The sequence below is a fragment of the Ictidomys tridecemlineatus genome, chromosome 3, assembly GCF_052094955.1.
Source record: "Ictidomys tridecemlineatus isolate mIctTri1 chromosome 3, mIctTri1.hap1, whole genome shotgun sequence".
In the NCBI taxonomy this organism is placed as follows: domain Eukaryota; kingdom Metazoa; phylum Chordata; class Mammalia; order Rodentia; family Sciuridae; genus Ictidomys; species Ictidomys tridecemlineatus.
Window position 1 is genome coordinate 37718476 of NC_135479.1, and position 19119 is coordinate 37737594.

A 19119-nucleotide genomic window follows, 5' to 3' on the forward strand; every position below is an offset into this window, starting at 1 on the left:
GCCCCTTTCTGCCACCCCTCAGCTCAGAGAGATGCTGCCAGCACCCACCTGCCCTGGCTGAAGCAGGCCAGAGACCCCCACCCAGAAGACCCTTAGCACAATTAAGCAGGAAACCCCCACTCTATTTGCGGTATGTAAGTTCCTCTTCTTATCAGAGATTTTGTTTTTGCACAGGATGTCAGGAAAAACTGCAGAAGGACATTGGGAGGGAGTAGTTTCCTCTTTTTATAAATGCCAGGTTTGTAGGGGTAAAATATAACTTGTAAAAAATAAAATAAAACCATCTCTGTCCAGTCTGAATTAAAAATGAAACAAAAAGCACTTGTCATGTAAACCTTCGAGCCCCTCCTTCCACTGGGTATAAAGTTCAAAGAATTTCCAAAATCTTTGTTCAGAGGAAGAATTTTTAGGCGAGAGCCTCTCTAAACCTTGTGGTCCATCAATCTGCTTCCTGAAAATTCCTTGGGTGTCCAGCCTCTTGTGTCCCACATCACAGCAGCTCCCTGGAGGGAGCATTGCATGCAGAATCTGAGGCACGGAAAGGCTTCCTGACTGGCCAGGGGTCCCCCGGTGGTAAATCCAGGAGTAAAACCCCATACTCTCATCCCAGAGCCGGCACTCCGAGCATCAGACCTGTCGGATCGTGGGTGATGCGCATGCTCCAGAAGGTCTTGTGTAATTCAGAAACTTGCATAATTCAGGACAGATCCTGAAACAAACTTTGGTAGGTGTTTCTGTTTATCAGCGAAAGTAGGTGTCTCTGTGCGGGGAACGTGCAGACAGGGCTTGCAATTCACCAGGCTGACAGCTTCCACATTCTTCATGCTAAAAAAAAAAAAATAAATGTGAGGGATACATATTATTTCAAATTTTGCATATAAAGTGAGGCTTTATTAATATCTTTATATCACGGTGTCAAATTCGCATGATGCAAAGTCTCATAAAACACGGAGACGCTTATTGCCCGGCAACTTGCATTTTCGTCTCTCTGGGGAGGCTAGACCGTGAGCGGCTGCACGGAAGTCCTCACTTGCGTGTCTCCTGTGCCTAGCACAGGGCCTGGCACCAGCTCAGGGAGGGCTGTTGGGTGAACTGGATTCCGCCTGCAGCCGTTGGGCTGGTTGTGATGTGGGAGGGGGAGAGCTCCCTGGGGGGTCGTACCTCTGAATAGTTTTGTGCATTCTAGGTTAGCAACTCCTGCTTTTCCTGTACCAACATGCCTAGTGGCTCGGGAGGCTGAGGCAGGAAGATCGCAAGTTCAAAGCCAGCCTCAGCAAAAGCAAGGTACTAAGCAACTCAGGGAGACCCTGTCTCTAAATAACATACAGAATAGGGCTAGGGATGTGGCTCAGTGGTTCAGTGCCCCTGAGTTCAATCCCTGCTCACCTTTCCCCCCCCAAAAAATAAAAGACAGGGAGGAGGCACTGGTAACTGACAGGGGGAAAGGGGCAGGATAGCCTTTAGGTGAGCAGCAGGATGTGCGCTCCACATTGGAGAGCTGTGTTCGGGGTACAGAATGGCCTATTGGCTCAGGGTGTGGGAAGGGTCAGGGCGTTGATCGGCCAGTGGGAAACCAATTCTGGGTCACTTAACAGAAAGGGGGCTCAGTGGAAGGGACCCACGCCTCCTATAGAAAATGAGGCTGGAAAGCGAGTTTGGGGGACAAAGTAGCCAACGGGACGATCACAGAGCAGGATGAGGGGTGGGGAGGCAGCCCGCCAGGAGGCCCCAGCGCAGATGAGGCCCAGGGATTTCATAACAGGAAGGCTGGGTGCTGAGAGGCAGGGGTGTGGGCCTGGGTGTCCCTCTTGCAGAGGTAAATGGTCAGCCTGGAGGGACGGGGAAGGTCACTTCGTTTCTCCTCCTTATGTCGCAGTGGAGGGAACTGAGGCCTTGGGCAGTAGCAGTGATACAGCAGGACCAGAGCCCTCTCTCCTGGGCGCTGTCCCCAGAGCGGGGCAGGGTGTCTTAGAGTTTTGAAGGCCTGCAGAGCCTCAGTCTCCATAGCGCTGGGTCAAGGCATCCTGCCTGGCCTCTCTCCGGCTCTTCCCGATTCTCTCTTAACCCAGAGAACCTGGGACCCAGACCAGCCCTGGGAAGTGCAGGAACAGGATCTTGATCAACTCTAGGGGTGGACAGCACCATCGCCTTGCGGTGGGTGTGTGGGGCGGGGGAGAGTGCATGCGGCCCTGAACCAACCCAGCCTGCCATGCTTCTAGGTGGGCAAGAATTAAGGTGGGAGGGGGCCCCTGGGAGCAAAACAGAGAGAAGGTATTCGGGAAATATGTACACCCTGGGCTGGTACTGGCGGGTCATTTTTATGTCCCTTTGTGTGCCACCTGCTTGTGAATATATAAACCCAGGTGATTTTTGGGGGGGCAGAGGGATACGGCTACTGCCTGTTCTTCTCAATTCACTGGGCTTTATCCCATGGACTTTGCCGCTCTTTCCTAAGTTCACCTCGTGGCCCAAAGTGGCTGCTCCAGTACTCGTCATTACATCTCCATGTACCCAGTGGGAAGGCAAAAACTGGGGAGGAGGAGCCCCTGACTGAGCACCCACTACGTGCCAGGACTTTGACTTATCCAATACTTACCCCAACCTCTCAAGACAGTTTTCATGGCCCAGGGTCCCAGGCGAGATGCCAAGGCTCAGGCGCCTTAATCACTTGTGTGTGCGTCAGGCCCTTGGCCGGCTCCGCAGTCGAGGGCCGAGCTGGCACCAGGACTCTGATTGCTGATCCTCCAGTGGATCCCATTTTCACCCTGTCAACGAGAAGCTTGTGGGGAGCCGGTGAAGGAGGGGGGAGCCTCTTCAGCATTCTGTGCAGAGACCAAGCCCTCTGGCTCCCCAAGGAACACAGATAATCCTCCTTGGAGATTAGTCACCAGTCGGCCCCCTGCCTGGGGCTGAGTTTTTGCCAGAAATATCAGCCAGGGCTCCTGAGGGGAACGGGTCAGCAGGGGACCCTCTTTTCTTATCTAGGGCCTGCACCAAGCCCACAGCCAGCTCCATCGCCTCCGGCAGGGCTGTCTCAGGCCCTGTGGGGAGCTGAGCCCAGCTGCTTCTGGGACAGAGACTTGCAGGTCCTATGTGCACTTTCTTCTTTCTTTGTAAGAGTCCTGCATCAGACCACCCAGAATAAAGACATTGCTTCCCAGATTCCTCTGCGGCTAGGTGTGGCCATATGACCCAGCGCTGGACAATGGGACAGAAGCAGAAATGGTATGCACAGCTTCTAGGAAGTGACCTCAGAGAAAGGGGTCAGGGACTCTTCCCTTGTGGTGTTTTCCTTCCTGCTGGGTACAATGTGGATGCAATGAATGCACTGGAGCAGCCACTTTGGGCCATGAGGTGAACTCAGGAAAGAGGCTATGGAGCTGCCAAATTGATGGAGCCCGAAGGGTCCCTGACACCGGAGGCACTGGGGCCCTCACCTATGTAGCTAAGGCTGGACCCAGATTTGATTTATAGCCCCTTCCTTGCTGTGCCACCTGGGTTCTGTCTCTGTGGACCGCTGTTGACAGTACCAGCTGCACATCCGGGCACCTCCTGTGCGGGGGATAAGGGGGGAGTGGGCCACTGGGGGGCTTCAGTTCTAGGAGGACGGAACATAAGGAGAGCTGGGGCCTCCGTCAAATCACCGCTGGAGAAGACAACAGTATAGTGAAGGGAAGGCCCTTGGGGACAGGACTGGCTCCTGGCTTTGCTACTTGCCTGCTGCGTCCCCTCGGGCAAGAGATTTTCTCTGAACCTCGGTTTTCTCATCTGTTAAGACACTTAGCTGCTTCCCAGGGTGTTTCTGAGAAGCAGAGACCGTGCAAGTCTGGGCCTGTTGAGGTAGGTGCTCTGTGAGTGGCAGCTAGGATTTTTGTCATTGGTTTGTGAGGCCAGAGAGCCGAGCCCCCCTCTAACTGAGAGCTGACCCCACGGGTCAGGGCCCCGCCCTAAGCAATGGCCAAGGGAGTAGTGGGCTGAACCCCCACATGGGGGAGAAGCAGGAGCCCGGGGGAGGTGTCTGGGAGGGGCACACGTGAAGGGGGGGAGATGGAGAGCAGGATGGGCCCAGAGCCCGGGGAGCCCAGCTCTGCCCCCCCAGTTTGTGAGGGACCCCACTGAAGTCTAAGGCTGCTGGACAGTTGGTTAGACGAGCAGAGACCGGAACCAGACGTGCTCCCTCCAGCCCCCAGGAGCTCTCTCTGGGAACCTGGCCCTTCCCTGTCTTTCCTGGAAGCCTGGGCATCCCTGGTTAGGATGCGGGTGGAGGGGAAGGCAGTGGGGGTGGCGGGGGGGGGGGTGGCTGCGGAGCTAGAGAAACACCCAGGGACCGGCAGCCAGTGGCTAATTAAAGGCTCCATGTCAAAGAGGAATGCCAAGTAGGTAATTTCCATGCCATTTGAATAATGGGGAAAACGCTTACCATTTCTCCAGTTTGCCTGTTGAATAGAGAGAGGGGAAGAAAGGGAAGGGAGGGGGGAAGGTCGGGGTTGGAGGGGCCTCTCGGGGAGGAGCTGGCGGGGACGCGCTCTAAGGAGGGCGGAGGTGAAAAACGAGAGAGAAGCCATTTTTCACCTGGGAAGGTCCCTGGAACCTGGGCTGGGGGACAGGGTGGCCACTCAGAATGGCCATGCCGTGAAGCCTCTGAGCTGAGCAGGGCCCTCGTGGGTGCACAGCATGCACGCCCTCTGCTCCACTGCCTGGCCACAGGAGGGGGATAGTGACAGCGATGGCAGGTCATGGCAGCGGTGGGAGGGCCATGAGGTCTCAGAGGCAGAACCTGGACAGATTAGAGAGGGCCCGGCGGGCCTGGTCTTCAGGCTACAGGGCCATCGGGTGTGGCTGAGGAGGGGCGGATGGGCCTAGGTGGAGCCACTATGAGGACCCAGCCTCCCTCCCTAGCCTCCTTCCCCAGCCTCCTCAGGGCCTCTAAAGAACAGGAAGCTGTGTTATGGGGCTATGGGGTGCAGAGGGCCTGCAGCTCTGGCCTCTCCCCGGTACCTATCACTTCTTTTCCTTCCTGAACTTCCGATGCTTTGACCTCTGGGCCTTGCTGACCTTGGGGAAGCTGCCCTCTTAGAGCTGCCAATACCTGGAGGAGGGGGCGCTGTTGTAGGCAGACCATCCTGTCCGGAGCCCAGAGCCAGTGGACGCCTATACTCCAGGTCACTGATCGTCCCTCTCCCCAGGCCCCAGCACTGGAAGACTAGTGCTCACCCTGCACCCCAGAACTCACTGACGTGACTCCACCAGGCCAGCCCTGAGCCTTCTCCCCACACCTCACCCTCTCCTTCCTCTGGAGACCACAATCAAGCCTCCTGCTCACAGGTCCCCCCGCGCCCAGCAGGGAGCCTCTGGCTTGGAGTTTCTTGAGGAGCAGCAGGTGCTGGCCCAGGCATCCGAGGGCTGCAGAATCTGCCCCAGGAGGCCGCTCTCCCAGATGCCTCACGCGCACGCCTGGCAAGGAGGCGCCGGGGTGGTGGGGAGCCTCCTAGGGCCCTGCCGTGGGGACAGCCTCCTAGGGCTGCTTGAGTGTCCTCACAACATGGCCCCTGCTTTCCCCAGAGTGCAGAGGACGGAACCAAGCAGAGGCAGCAGAGTCCTCAATGACCTAGCCCCAGAAGTCACATGCGCGCCAGGTCCCCCTTGGTGCCACATCTTGGGGGAGAATCATGCAGGGGCATGAACTGCAGGAGGCTGGTCGCTGGGGGCCACCAGGGGAGCTGGAGGCCACAGCCCCCCTCCTGCAGTGGGACCGAGAGCCAAGGTGGCCTCCCTGCCTAACAGGGCAGGGCTTCCTAGGTCCACAGCAGGGCGGGCCTCTGCCACCTTGGAGGTGGGAAGAGCATGCTCTGGTCTGCAGGGCGGGGAGGACAGAGGGCCCAGCCTCAGAGGGGGGTGTCCTGGGAACCGCAGCACACGGGGTGTCCCTTCTCATCCTGGATCCTGCCTCTTCACACAGGCGGATAATCAGGCCTCCCAGAGCCCTTGGCAGCAACCATCGATGAAGCCTGGTGTGGTGCTTCCCTCTGCTACGCCCGTGGCCACGTTTCTCCCTAGATGGCCTGAGCAGGGACACGGCCCTGTGGAGACTCTGCTCGCTTCCCTCACACTGACCAGGGCCGTCCAGGCCGGCTCTTCTGTTTCCCTCTTTGGTAAGGGGGTGGGGGACTCGGGATGTCAGAGCCAGAAGGGACCTTGGACTGTGTGGTGTAATTCCTACATTTTACAGATATGGATCAGAGAGGGCTGGCGAGAACCCAAGATACAATTTCGGTCACCTTTTATAGCCAAGGAGCCAAGAGACCAGAGTGGGGAGGCCCTGGCCCAAGCTCACACAGCAGGAGGAGCTGAGATGGTGTTGGAAGCTGGGCTCAGGTGACACCCGTCTGGACACCTTTCTGGTACCATGTAGGCAGGCAGAGGTGGCAGGCAGAGGTGGCAGGCAGGCTCCTACCCCCAGCTCCAAGCCCTATATTGTTGGTTTGGCCAAAACCCCCCAGGGATCTGGTGAAGAGGGGCTCCCCAAGGCAGCCAGACTGGCCACCTGCAGGGCGCGGGTGACAGAGAAATACTGACACTAATTGGGGAGCCAGAGCCCCAACATCCCTATTTCCTGTCTTGGCTGCTTGGCCTACAAAAGGGCTTTGTCTTAGTTGGCCCGGTGACAGTGTCTTGTCATGCTCTTCTTGCCTCCTTCAGGCTGGCTCCTTAGGACTACACAAGGACTTCCCCCACTCCCTGTCACCATGGACAGGAGACCCGGAGTACAACCCTGGGGGTTCATCCAACTTGCTGTGTGAGCTTTGAACAAGTTGCTTAACCTCTCTGGGTCTTCATTTTTTCCACCATTTTTTCCATCGGTTTGGAGCCAATGTGGCAAAGGTCTACGGGGACTTCCTTCCCATCATAAGGCCCAGCATTTGTGAGGGCGACGGGGAGATAAGTCCTGCTGCAGCTCTTCCGAAGCCAGGTTGCCGAGAGGAGAGAGTCCTCAGGCAGAGGAGACGTTGGTGAGTTCTATTCTCTTTAGAGAGAGATGCTATTTGCATGTAATCGGCACTTCTTTGGATGCCGGAATGTTCTGACATGGCCCCTCCAGGCTACTCCTCCCACCCCTGTCTCCCTGCTCTCCAGTCCCACCCCCAAGCAGTGCCAGCCCTGGCCCGTCCAGCCAGCTGGGTAGCCTGGCTGCAGGAGGGTGGCAGAGCGTGTGCGGGGTCACTGCTGGGCCTCGGGTGCAGCCCCGCCCGGCTTCAGCGTGTGACTCAGCTTCGTAGCACCCAGAGCCACGCACCGTGACTCTGATGTGTCATTTCTAAAGGATCAAAAGCTCAGAGAGGTTGGGCCACTTGTCCCCAGCGATACATGGAGTGGCAGAGTCAGCGTTCTGGCGCCATCTGTGCAGCTTGGAGCCGCGCTCTCCTCCCTGCTCCAGGCCGGGGATGCGCTACGGGGTGAGGTGCAGGGGAGATGGCCCAGCGCCCACGACAGCCCAATTGCTAGGCAAAGTGTGGCCCCGGGGACCAGGAACGAGGGCATCGCCTGGGACCTGAGTCAGGGTCTGCATTTATCGATGCAGGACACGTGACACCATGCCCACCCTGGGTTAGGTCTCAGTAATCTCACTTGAGACACCATGCCATTGGAGGGGGTGGGGCTCAGCGTTCAAAAGAAGTGTTGGAAAAACATGGTTCACCCGGCTCATCTGTTTTCACAGGTGAGGAAATCCATGCTTGGAGAAGGGCAGGGACCCGCCCAACACCACCTGGGGAATCGACAGCCAGAATCCAGGTATAAAGATTGGTGTGAGGAGTAACAAGGAGCCCGGGTGTCCACTGTGAGTGCTGGAACCACAGCAGCTCAACCTTGCCTCAGTGGCCCAGGTTCTTCCTGTTCCTTAGCCTGGTGTTTTGACCCTGGCAGAAGATGGCTGCTGTTGCTCTGTACCTTACATCCAAGTTCCCGGCAGGAAGAAGAGGGAAGGAGGAAAGGGTAGAAGTTATTTTTCCACTTTAGCTTTTTTATTGAGGGGAAGGATGCTATGCCCAGAGGCTTCTTTGTCTTAGGTCAGAACTGAGTTGCATGGTCATTCTCATCTGGAAGACAGCCAGGGGAAGGGAGGTAGAGAGGCGGGCGGGGGTCAAGCCTCTGTGGGTGACTGTCTCCCTGTCTAGAGATCCTGAGCTGAGATTCCTCGGGGTCCTAGAATGGCAGGCTGTGGGATGGAGTGGGGTGCCTCTGAACCAGAGATGCCGTCCTACCCCCAGCACCTATGGTGTGAATGTCCCACCCCTGTTACGAGAACTATTTGGTGCGGTGGGGGGTGGGTGGGTGAAAGCTTTGCTGAACAGAACACCTATGTCCCCGAGGGCTTGGCGACAGGGGACCTGGATTAGAGGGAAAGCCACTGGGGCTCATTCTAATTCTCTGACTCTCTCCCCTGCTCACAGACCCTAATGAAAACATGTGTAAGAAACCCGCAGGGTTAATTTCGCCGGAAAAAAAAAAAATTCCAATAAAGCTCCATTAGATTTTCACGTTAAATTAATGTAATGGATGCTTAAAAGCCATGCTAATTAGGCTTCCTTATTAACAGGAATGTCAGGTGGATGGGTTGTGGCCCGAAGCTGACATTTTACATCCAGGCAACCTATGGGAGAGGGTTTGTCAGTGGCCGGGAGACGCCACCTCATCTGCTCCCCGCTCCCCGACTGACTCCCGCTCGTGCCTTGGAACGTGGAAGTTCATGGCCTGGGGTCGGGAGTATTTTCTTCACCAAGATGACAGAGGATAAATTGTTTTCTGTTTGTTTATTTCGTTTTCTTTCTGTCTCTGTTTTCTGTGGGGTTTTATTTATTTTATTTATTTTTGCATGTTTCCAATTTTCCCTTGATGTCATGGCTAGGGTCTGGGCACCAAGACACCTTGGAGGGCTCCCCATTTCCCATCAGATCAGCCCAGAAATCCCTGACCTTGGCCTTGTGGTGTGCAGCTCCCCTGTTTCTCTCCATGTGTACTCAGGGCCCCTCCTCGGCTCTGGTGATGGCCCCCCAACCCCATCATCTCAGCCTTCGGACACTGTCCCTTTCCATTTAGCAGATGGAGAAACAGGCAGCTAGAGTCCTGGCCACTCAGTTCCTTGTCCCCCTTTACCTGACCCACAGGTTGACCTCCAAGTTTCTGTCCCCAACTTCTCCCATGTCCCTCCACCTCTCTGCTGGGCTGGGCAGAACGTCTTCGGGGTGCCCACGTGGCCTGCACCAGGGCCTGGAGCTGGGACCTCCAAGCCTCACATGGCGTCTGGCAGAAAGCTCTGTTTGACAAAGGGCGACTTAGGGGGCCAGAGGGCAGGGAGAGCGGGGAGGGTCTGGGCCCCCCTCCGCATCATCGAGTGCCTCTGGCCCAGGCTGTGGGTCTGCAGACCTGTTGCAGACACTGCCCTCCACCCAGGATCGCTGACCCTTTGGCAGGGGACACTGCAAGTCTCCCAGGAGTCTGGACTCGGGAGCTGGCTGTGACATGGCTACCTGGCTTCCGGGGTCTCTGGGGCCCGCGGGACGTTGCAGGTCCGAGGGGGGTTGTGGGGAGCCAAGAGCCCTTCAGGAAGCTGAGCTGGGGGCAGCCACCCCGAGGGAAGAAGAAGAAGCCAGGGTCACTTTCCAGGGACCCTCTTCCCACAGCACAGTCCATCCCTGGCCCCAGAGGCCCAGAGACCTCTCCCCAGGGAACTGGCCTCTCCACGTCTGACCTGGGGCTGGGTGGGCGGGGGGGGGGGGGAAGGTGGGTGTCGTTTGAACCTCTGCTTTTCCTGTTCTTGGGGATCTGTCAAGCGTCTGCCCAATCCCCGGGGCTGGCCGTTCCCCCTGGGGAGGGGTCTGGCTTTCCCTCTGGGGTCCCCACCTGCTAGGCACCCAGGGTGCATTCCATGGCCCCCTATAGGGGGTTGGGGAGGGGTGACTCCCGTGTGGCGAGGGTCGGCAGGAAGGGAGGGACGTGGATCTCGGGAGCCTCCTCAACAATCCAAGTCCTCATGGCTCAGGGAGAGGAGGAAGAGGCACCCCCATCCCCGCCCCAGACCCAGCTGGAGAAGCTGGGCATGCTCACAGCCATCTAGAGGCTCTGGGCCTGAAGCTGGAGGAGCTGCCGGAGGAGAAGTGTTTGCTGATATGCAGGCCGTGGGAAAAGCCGAAGCCAGCAGGGTGTGCGTGTGGGTGTGCATGGGTGTGTGTGTGTGTGTGTGTGTGTGTGTGTGTGTGCTCGCGTGCACACAGGTAACACAGGCCCTTGCACTGCAGAGCCAAGTGTCTGGCTGACCCGAGGTGAGGTGGGGTGGGGATCCCTCAAGACAGGGCTTCTCAGCAACCAAGCCTGGGCTGGCCACCGCAGGGAGCCAGCCACAGCACCCGTTGCGGGGTGGCTGGCAGGAAGAGGCCCGGCCTTCCCTTGCTGACCGGGGCTCCCCTCTCTTTCTCGCACTCCCACGGCTCTTTGCCTTAAGGCAGGCTGTGTGGAACCTGCCCCTGGGCCTTTGCAAGAAGAGTGCACCCAGATGAGACCCTCCTTGCCTGATGCCTTCTCCCTGAACCTTCTTTGAATGCCTGGGCACCCCCTCTCCACCTCCCAAATCCTGCCCAGAGGGCAGGAAGGAAGCCCTGGCAAGGTGCAGGAACCCGGATGCCCAGGGGCTCTGAGTCTATGTAAGGGAGAGGGAGAGGGGGAGAATAGGAACCTGGAGGCAGAGGGGCTGAGCCGCCAATCTGGGCAGGGACAGAGGGGCCGTGCCATGTGCCCAGGACCTTCCCTGACCACTGGGCCAAGGCCATCAGCGCTGCCACTTCAGTGGCACAAGTGGGCGGGGTCCCAGCACCTCTCAGGAAGGGTGACCTGGTGGGTCTAGCCCAGTCCCTGGGCTACTCCAGCTTCCAGTCTGTGGTGGGCAGCTCACAGCTCATGGGTGCAAGAGAACAAGAGGCAAAGGCCCTGGGTGCAGGGGAAGTGCCTTCGGGGCCAGGCAGGATGTGGGCCGGGAGAGAGGACCCAGGGTTCCCACAGCGCTGGCAAGATGAGCCCACCCACCACCTGCCAGCAGTCAGAAGCCACAGGGCACAGAAGGGAGATGCGGGACGTGGGCCTTGCCTGCTTCCCAGGCCTGGGGTTGGAATGGGGGTCCCACAGCTCTCTTCCCGCCCCCCGCCCCCTGTTCCTCTGGCTGTCAGAGCTCAGGAACTGGGGCCACCAGGGAGCAGGGCTGGGGTCCTGTCTGCCCCAGGAGTGGACCCTGAGTTTTCTAAGCCCCGTACACTAATCCTATGTCCTTTGCTGGTGATCAATGACATGGGCCACTCGGTCACTGCCACAACTACTCGACACTTGGTTTAGTTCACAGTTTATAAGCTGAAGTCCTTTAGTGGAGGGTAAGCCATAACACACACATGCAAGTAACTATTATTTATTCATAACACAAGTATAAATGGCACGTCTGGGTTCCAATAAACCTTATTTACAAAAGCGGGTGGCGGCCACATGCAGCCCGTAGGCCACGGTGTGCCAGCCCCTCATTAAAACTCTCAACTTCCTCATCTGAAAAAATGAGGCTAATCATTTCTGTTTCCCTCACAGGGGCAAATTAGAGCACCAAAGGAATTGATTTAAAACTATTACTACATAAAATATGATGTACACACGGTCCTGGTGCTTGGGCAAGGAGAGGTGCCTGATTCTGTCCTCTGTCGTTGCTGTGTGACGTTGGGAAAATCAATGAACTTCTCTGAGTATCTGTTTTCTCCTTTATAAATGGGGGTGATAAGGCCTGCTTCTCATGAGGTGATGTGGGTAATGCTTGTGAAGTGCTTCACTGAATCCTCAATGAAACATGGTGAGTGTTACCAATGAGAAAGGCGCTGAGCCGCGTGCCTCTAATCCCAGGGATCCTGTAGGCTGAGGCAGGAGGGTTACATGCTTGAGGCCAGGCTGGGCAACAGCCAGACCCTGCCTCAGAATAAAAAAATAAATTAATAAATAAAAAGGGCTGGGGGTGTAGCCCAATGGTAAGGCAGCCCCAGTAGGGGGAGGGGGAAGCAAAGCCCCCCCCCCCATGAGGCAGACTCCACCCTGTGTCACCCACCTGTCTTGACCTTAGGTAAATCCAAGCTGCCTCCAGTTCCCATGGGCCCAGCAGCCCTTGGGGGTCTCTGCTACTCCTACCCTCCCCACCTCAACGGCTCCCCCATTTAACAGAAGGAGTAATTAACAATGTTAATTCTAATCTCATTTGCTAATGAAGGCAGTCTAATTGCACCATAATTGGCAGCAGCAGCAGCAGAAAAAAACACAAAATAAACCCTGCGTGTGTAATTCGGTTTAACTTCTTTATAATTACCTTGCAGGCTGGGGCTGGGTGGTCTGGGCGTGGCCGGGGGGTTGGGGTTAAGAGAGGGAGGCGGAGCCAACACCTGGGGCGGGGCAAGAGGTTAGCAGACCCTGGGGTTCTCCCAAGGCCTGGGAGAAGCTTCTCCCCTCCCCAGCTCCCCGTTTCCTCCCTGGCATCCGGCAAACCTGTCCAGCAGGCAGGACTGCCCCTCCACGGGTCCCCACGGCCTCCTTCTGGGTCTCCATCAGCTCATCCCTCCCCAGCTGCGGCTCTGCAGATGGGAATGCAGACCCCAGAGCAGCCCGCCCGCCTCTGCAGCCTGCACCCTCCCTCTGACCTCCTACTCCCGCCAAGGGAAGGAAAAGGAAGGCCAGGTCTTACCTCTGTGGACAGCCTCTGCCCTCATTTGAATGGCATTTCCCCACCCTGGAGGCCCTGGGAGGCTCCTCTGGTCTCCACCCTCTGCCTCCACCCAAGGGAACCTGAGTTAGGCCACATGGCCCCTGACTGCACCCGTTTCTCTGCTTAGGCATTTTCTCACTTCTAGATTGTTCTTTTGACCTAAGTACTCCCAAGAGCTTGATTCTATTTCGGCAGAGTTCTTGAATGAGAGGGAGGTGACCACAAAGAAGTTTCCAGAAGCATTTGGCCAGAAGAGTAAAGAGACCTGGTTCTAATCCAGGATTTCCTGCTAACTTGCATCCCTCCGTGTAGAGAGAGCCTCGCAACCACCATCTCTCATTCTCCCCCCTGCTCTTTGTAGCAAGAACTTTTCAAAATTTCACGGTGGGAATTCTTTTCTCCCTTAAGGGGGAAAAAAACAAATTAAAAACCAAACCAAAACCAAAACAACAACAACAACAACAACAAATGGCCAACATTCTAAAGCCCAGGCCTCTCTCTCTCTCCCCACTGGAAGCTAAACTTCACACCTGAACCTCCGATCCTGGCTTCTCTCACCGCCACTGGGCAGCCTCACTCGGAGGCGGATAATGCTGAATAAATAAGTAAACATCTTCTCTGAACCCTAATATAATGTCTTCTACATCTTATCCAAGTAAGTGAAATCTTAATAGCTCTCCTTGCCCAGTTTTGGAAGAAAATGAGTGCCCAAGGTATCTGTTCTGTTTAGATGTACGATCATTTCCATAGCAACCAGCGGAGATTTAGGATAAGCTCAGACTGCTTTAGCGAAGGGGTGGCAGGGGAGGGAATCCAGCACGGGGCTGGGTGGCCCTTTGGAGCCCTTCTTCGGACTTGGATACCTGCTCTCTGGGTGCTCATGGCCTCCCGTGGACTTCTGACTTCATTCTCAGAAGCATCTCTGGGGGATGGAGGTCCCCCATCCTTCTCTCCCACTCCCTGGCAGAGCTACAAACCTGGGGTTCCTTCCCCACCACCCCAGAAATCCTTCTTGCTCTTTTCCTACGTGGATATCGTGTTTCCTGGATTCCATCCTTTTCGTAGGATATGCCCTTATTTTGTTGGACAGCTTCTGAGAAGTTCGGTGCTGTTCGGCTTCCGTTCTGCCCTGGCTCTCAGTGATCTTTTGTAGGGACTGGATTTTATTTGGTGGCTTTCTGACCTTTTCTTTATCCAAGGTGTTCTGCAGATTCCCAGGGAAGACCTTTGCTATCAGGGGCCCACGGGGCTGGACCCCATCTCCTCCTGGCTGGCCCCCGTCTGTCTCCCTCTGGCTGGCCCATTTCCTAAAGTTTCTCTGGTGATACTTGGGTGCCTCCATTTCCCCTCTCTCTGAATCTCCGTTAGTCAGCTGTTAGGTTTCCTGGGCTGATGTTCTGAGTTTCTAATCATTTTCCTCCTGTTTTTCATTGTTATTCTTTTGGATTTGTTTTGTCGTGGCCTCAATATTATTCACCAACTCCCTTTATTTAATTCCCAGAGCTTTTTAATTATTTTTTTATATTGTTCCCTGGATTTTTTTTTTAAATAGAAGCCTGGTATTTTTTTTTTTCATAAATGCAGTATCTTCTTTTAATTCTTGGTGGGCAATTTTAGGATTTTAAATATCCTGCTGTTCCCTGCCTTGCTTCTGTTTAATCTGAGCCTTCTCCCCGCCCACCCCACCAACTCCACTTTTTTTCCTGGTACTGGGGATGGAACCTAGAGTTGCTTTATGGCTGAGCTACATCCCCGGCTCTTTTAATTTTTATTTATTTTTGGACTGGGGATTGAACCTTGGGTGGGGGGTGCTTTACCACTGAGCTACATCCTCAGCCCTTTTATTTTCATTTGGAGACAGAGTTTCTCTAAGTTGCTGAGGCTGGCCTTGAACTTGTGATCCTCCTGCCTCAGCCTCCCCAGTCCCTTAGATTACAGGCGTGTGCCACTGTGTGACCGGATCCTGTTATTTTATTTATTTATTTATTTTTTTGGTACCTCTGTGTCTCCATCTTTCTTGCTGGATGCCTGGGCTGTCTGGAAGCTCCAGGTGCTAGGAGGCTGACTGGGGGGGGGGGCAGTGTTTCTGAGTCTGCGCTGTTTCTGCAGAGGCCTCCTCCTGCTGTAGCAGGGTGGTAGGAGCTGGGAAGGCCTCTAGGAGGCTGAGTGGAGTAGGAGGTGTGGAGCGGTTGCTTAACACCTCTGCTTCCGCCCAGCACCTCCTCTCAGCCAGGCCTGCTTTGGGTTCTGGATTTTGAAGTCCTACAGACCCATTTCTCTTCTCCCTTCTGCTGGCAAGTGGGGGTGCCATCTGGAGGGTGGACCTGCTTCCTGAGCAGACTTTCAGTCAATCCTTCTCTTTTTAGCTGCCTTGAGACTTGCTGGGCCTCTGTCCTAGGAGCCAGTCTGTTCCGGGGCTTCCCTCCAGTCCGCCCACCTCTCAGCTTCTCTGGCTTTCTAAGTCCGTCTTCTATTCTTGTTTTCAAGGGAGGATATAGAATCTGAGCTCCTCTCCGGTGCAGGGGACTTTAGTGTTTGCACTGCCCGCCCAGATCCAGCCTCTTGGATTGCCACAAGAGCCGGTGGCCTGAGCAGAGAAGGAAGTTTCTCTCTGTCTGTGTTTAATCAGAAACCTGAACCTGTCTCCCAGGGCAGCATTTACGCATAAGTGAACAAGCATTGGCCACAGAGGTGAGAGGTGCCTCCCTCCCGCCCCCTCTGCTCCCCCATGCTCCCCACGTGGAATTTAATGAGAAGTGAAATGCCATTGGCAATGAAGGCCCAGTGGGAAGGAGGCTTTGGAATCAGGGCTGCTAGAAACAGCCTGAGTCCAGGGCACCTGCAGGAAGATTGCTTTGATGTAGTAACTGATGATGTGAAAATTAAAAGTTGAAAATCAAAGGCAAAGACTGATGCTGGTCAGAAAGCACCGAGGGAGGCCTGGGGCGCCCCCTCCCCCTTCTTCCTGCTTTTCTCTTCAGAACTGTCATGCCTGTTCACGTGTGTGCACCTGTGTTGCATACACGCATGAGCACGTGTGTCTGTGAGTCCGTCTATTGTGCACGCATCTGTAGATGAGCCCGCGTGCCTCTGTGGATGGGAGTGCACACACATGTGGGATTCTGTGTGACCAAGGGTGAGTTTGAGTGCAGGACAGAGCTGGGGTTAGGGTCAGCTCGGATTGAAGGACACTCCTTGCTTTTTGTCTGTTTGGGCACCATGTCAGATGCCCAGACTGGGTGGCCCTGCAACAACAGACATTTACATCCCATAGTTCTGGCTCAGAGGTGGCACCTTCTCAGGGGGTGTGTCCTCACACTGTGGCAGAGGCAAACAAACTGTGAGGGTGCTAATCCCCTCCCCCCCGGGGGGGCCCTGATCATTTCCTCCCCCCACCTCCTCTTCCCATGGTTCTGGGGGTGATGATCCCAACCTAAGAATTTTAGGGGGGAACAGATGTTCAGACCACAGCACCCACGCTCCTATTGTCTGAGGTGACCCAATTGCTTTCTCCGAATTTCTTTTTCTTATTTGTAAAATGAGATTGATTGTTCCCACACGGGAGGGGTGGTGCGGTGGGAGACCTTGGAGCTGCACATGAGAAGTGAGAAATGCTGTGTTCAATGTCAGGAGTTGGGCGAACGCTGCTCCTGTGTTCACCATTGGTTCATCTGAGAAACACTCGTGGGGCATTTCCAAGTGGGGGTTGCTGTCCTGAGGAGCACGTGTGTCTGCTTGGAGGAGACAGACACAGGCACCTACCACATGCTGCGCAGAGCCCCAGAGGGGCAAGGGCCTGGCCTGGGAGGAGGGGGAGGGGGAGGGGAGGGGGAGGGTAGGGGAGGGGGAGGGGAAGAGGAGGGAGGGGGAGGGGAGGGGAGGGGAGGGAGGGGGAGGGGAGGGGAGGGGAGGGAGGGGGAGGTCCTCAGGGGTCAAGACTGGGAATGAGGAGTTGATGTTGGACAGGCAAATGGAGGCTGGTGGCCACAGTTGAAACCCCTCCAGCCAGAGGTGCCCACAGGAGAGGACCTGAGAGGATGTGGCCTGTCGGGAATGTGCTGGGGTATTTATCTTAACCCTTCCCCACCAAGCTGCCAGCTCTGGGATGCAGCCCCAGGGTCCTAGTGAACCCCTGCCCCACGTGGGCCCCAGTCACCCTCCAGAATCTGGGGCTGGCTGCAGAGATTCGCCCAGAACAATGTCACTGCAGAATTCTACGCTGTTTCCCCTTCCTGGGGAACGTCTGCCAACAGCTTTTACGATGCTGAATAAAAAGGCTTTTCTTCCCCTTTAGATATTTTTATTTCACCTTTAAAGGATGTGCAGTAAGGGTGAGAGCATCCCCATGAAATCTCCGCAGTAAATAACTCCTGGATCCCTTTCTCCTGCAAGCGGGAGGACAAAAGGACACGCCAGGCTGGAGATGGCCTCCACATCCCCGAGGGGCCAGGGTGGCCGGGGTCTCAGCACGACCACCACCCGGCGGGGAGGACTGCTGGAGGTGGCTGGGGCTCCTCCTGGGGTCCCCGTGTCCTAGCCCCTCTCCCTGCCCTGTGGGAGGGTGGCGAGCAGCCTTGGCCACCCACCGTGGGTGCCACCCCTGTGCACCCACACACCTGGTGTGAGGGTGCTGGGACAGGCTTCGGATCTGCCCTGCCTCTGCTAGGCTCCTGCTTCCTCCACCGGAAGCTGTGAGAACCTGTCAAGTCACTCCATCCCTCTGTGGCTCAGTTTCCTCATCTGTGAAATGGGAATGACAGCTGCCCCCCGCAAGGGCTGTTGGGATGAATAAGTGGACCCGTGCAGGTAAAGCCACGGAAGTGTGGCTGGGATCTGGAAAAATGCCCATAAACATGACCGCTTACTATTTCATCTCTGCCTCAGCTGAGCGGGCCCTGGCCAGGGGCCTGCATGACCCCTCTGCCAGGTGGTACAAAGCCCAGGGAGATGCAGCCTCTTGTTTGAGGCCAGCCTATGAGGAGAGGGAGGCTTGGTGGGGTCCAGTGGCTCTGCAGTGATTCTGCCGGATCTGGACCCACCTGTTGGGGGACCACAGACTTAGGAGGATGCCCCTGACCCTCAGCTACAGGAGCCCGTGGCTGGGACTAGAGGAAATTGAAGGGCTAAGCTGAGTCGTCTTGTGCTGTTGCTGGTGGGGGTTGGGGAGGTGGCTGGGGATATGGGGTCAGCGATGACACATGCCCACAAGCTCTGCAGGACTGAGAGGCGCCGACCACAACCGTTCTTAATGAAGCTGTCAGCTGGGCCACCAGGACTCTGGGAGCCGGCCAGGCAGGAAACCATCAGTGTAGCCGGATAATGAGTCAGAGGCTCCGAAGGGGTGAGGCCTGGGGTCAGCAGGGCAGCATGAGAGGCTGTGTGGGGACATCATGATGCAGCCAGGCTTAGCTCAGCTCCAGAGCTGCCCCCTACCATCCCTGCCTGCCACAGGGCCCCTTATAAGGTCATGCCAGTTCTGTTAACCTGTCCTTAGCATCAGTCCCATGCCAGGCTCTGCGATAGCACCGAGAATAGAGAGGAGACAGGAGATCCCTGCTTCGAGATGCTCAGGCTTCTGGTGGAGACCCGCAATGCAGCCAAGGAGTTAACTATGATGGCATCTGGTCGGGAGGACAGTGGACCAGGGACTGGCCCTGGAACCCCATTGCCTGAGTTTAATCTTGGCTCCTTCTTCTTAGTTTCAGGAACTCAGGCAAGTTACTTAACCATGCATTGCCTCAGTCATCTCATCTGTAGAATGGGATGAATGGTGAGACGGTGGGACAATTTTTTTTCTTCTGTGCATAAAATAACCCAAACTCCGTGGCATGAAATGACCATGAATTTACCATGCATCAAACAGGTTCTGTGGTCAGACACTGGGAACTGGGAAGGGGCACAGTTCATAGCCTGTCTTTGCACAGAAGCTGGAGCTTCTGGAAGATGTGAGTACGTAAGTGATGTGATTGGCTTGAAGCATGTGGCTCACGTCTAGCTCCAAGGCTGGGTTCAGGAGCACCCACACAGTACCTCTGTCTTCTTTGTGTAGCTCAGACTTCCCCACAGTGGCGAGTGGGTTCTGAGAGTAGCATCCTGGGAGGAGATGTCCAGAGAGCGAGGATTCTGACAGGCTGCATGGCTTCTTCTTATTTTTTTTCTGGTACTGGGGACTGAAACTAGGGTGCTTTACCACTGAGCTATGTCCCCAACCCTTTTCAGTTTTTGATTTTGATACCAGGTCTTGCTGACTTGCTGAATCTGACCTCAAACTTTCAATCCTCTTGCAATCCTCTTGCCTCAGCCTCCCAAGTTGCTGGGATGACAGGTGTGTGCCACTGTTCCTGGCA

General features: G+C 55.8%; 1 long non-coding RNA gene across 1 annotated transcript; it reads left to right on the plus strand.

Moving 5' to 3' along the window:
• Positions 1–7300: 7300 nt before the first annotated feature.
• LOC144375797 (uncharacterized) lies at positions 7301–8813 on the plus strand. Its single transcript, XR_013435671.1, has 3 exons — positions 7301–7454; positions 7718–7791; positions 8597–8813. It is a non-coding gene; the product is annotated as an uncharacterized LOC144375797 (long non-coding RNA).
• The last annotated feature ends 10306 nt before the right edge of the window (positions 8814–19119 follow it).